The following is a 2,271-nucleotide window of genomic DNA, read 5'->3' on the forward strand; positions in this document are numbered from 1 at the left end:
CCTTTCTCTCTCTAGCTAATGTTCAATGAAGGGAAACCAGAAAAACCACTTTATTTGCATGCATATAAGTGCTGGTACTTGCCTCCTAATGGGAGGGCTATTGCATGACAAAAGACCCTCAACAGTCTCTTAATGGCTTCTCGCTTAACATGCAAGCCACAAACTGCCAGAGAGAGCAGAAAAAAAAATTCTCTTTGGTTCCCTTTTAAAACCAACTGCTTCTCTCTCTGCTAAAAAGCCCTTAGCAGAGAAAAGAAAAATATAATATTCCTACTGGCTTCTGGATTCTGTCTATATCCCACCTGCTGCCACTCATATGATAACCTTAGTCCCACATTTGGACCTTAGCGTCCAAAATATGGGGGTTAGCATGAAAACCTCCAAGCTTAGTTACCAGCTTGGACCTGGTACCTGCTGCCACCACCCAAAAAATTAGAGTGTTTTGGGGCACTCTGGTCCCTCTGAAGAACCTTCCCTGGGGACCCCAAGACCCAAATCCCTTGAGTCTCACAACAAAGAGAAATAATCCTTTTTCCCTTCCCCCCTCCAGGTGCTCCTGGAGAGATACACAGACACAAGCTCTGTGAAACTACACAGAGAGACTCCCCCTCTCTGTTCCCAATCCTGGAAACAAAAGTACTTTCCTATTCCCCCAGAGGGAATGCAAAATCAGGCTAGCAATCCAACACACAGATCTCCCCTTGATTTCTTCCTCCCACCAATTCCCTGGTGAGTACAGACTCAATTTCCCTGAAGTAAAGAAAAACTCCAACAGGTCTTAAAAGAAAGCTTTATATAAAAAGAAAGAAAAATACAAATGGGCTCTCTGTATTAAGATGATACAATACAGGGTCGATTGCTTAAAAGAATATTGAATAAACAGCCTTATTCAAAAAGAATACAAATCAAAGCACTCCAGCACTTATATTCATGCAAATACCAAAGAAAAGAAAACCATAGAACTTACTATCTGATCTCTTTGTCCTTACACTTAGAAACAGAAGACTAGAAAGTAGAAAGTACTTCTCCAAAGCTCAGAGAAAGCAGGCAGGCAGACAAAAGACTCAGACACAAACTCCCTCCACCCAGAGTTGAAAAAATCCAGTTTCCTGATTGGTCCTCTGGTCAGGTGCTTCAGGTGGAAGAGACATTAACCCTTAGCTATCTGTTTAAGACAGATGAGAAAAGTACTCTTTCTCTGAAGAAGAAACTGAGAGTTTCTTTACTGAGGGAAAATCTAAAGGCTATGCAAGAAAATCTAAAGGCTATGCAACTCCTAAGCTAGCAGTGGGACCTGGGACCTGAGTTGAAGGTCTTCGCCTGTTTGGCTTGTTTTTTCTGTTGATTAAAATAGGCATTTTTTGATATAAGAGTGTTTTGGATTTAATTTTACAGACTCGGTGGAGAAGTTGAGGCAGAATCTGTAGTTTCACAACTGGCCGCATGTGAACAAACATAATGTTTGTAATCAGTAAGAAAGAACACAAAAGCGATAATCGAGTACTTGGGATTCTAGCCAAGAAGCATTCAGCTTTAATGTTGGGGCAAACTCTGCAACATGCAGTGCAGCTGGAAGAGCAGTAGCTTGCAATAGTAAAGATGCAAATCATCCAGTACAAACGTCATGAAAAAAGTACATGATACTTCATGGTTAAGGTTAAGATTTTGTCACGATTATTTTTTAGTAAAAGTCACGGACAGTTCATGGGCAATAAACAAAGTCTGTGACTTTTACTAAAAATAATGAGTGGGTGGTGGAGTGGGGGGGGCTGATGGGAGACAACTGAAGCCTGAGCTCTGCAGGGAGTGGTGGGGGGAAGGACTGAAAAGCCCAAACCGAAACCCTGCTTTGCATCCACCACCTGCAGCACTCTGGGCCCTCCACTGCCTGTGGTGGCTCAGAGCTCGGGGTCCCCACTGGCTGGCAGCTCCAGCCTCACCACCCTGGGGCTGAAGCTGCAGCGTAAAATGTCACAGAGGTCTCTGAAAGTCACAGAATCCATGACCTCTGTGACAAACTCTTATCCTTAGTCATGGTGTAAGAAATAGAGGGAAAAAAGTCCACAGGATCTTCCTTCTGACAAACCACTCTAGGTCCAGGTGCTTTAGAAGCTGAGAAAACACTAGTGCATCCCCACTGCTCCTCTATTCCCCTACCTAGTCCTCTCTACTCTATGCATCCTGCACCAAATACCTACTTCTCCGCCTCGTAGCTCCATTCCCATCTCATGTCTCCAAGCTTTCCTAGGGCTCATAAAAGGGTCAGAAATA

Source organism: Gopherus flavomarginatus, chromosome 6 (genome assembly GCF_025201925.1).
Source record: "Gopherus flavomarginatus isolate rGopFla2 chromosome 6, rGopFla2.mat.asm, whole genome shotgun sequence".
Taxonomy (NCBI): Eukaryota; Metazoa; Chordata; order Testudines; family Testudinidae; genus Gopherus; species Gopherus flavomarginatus.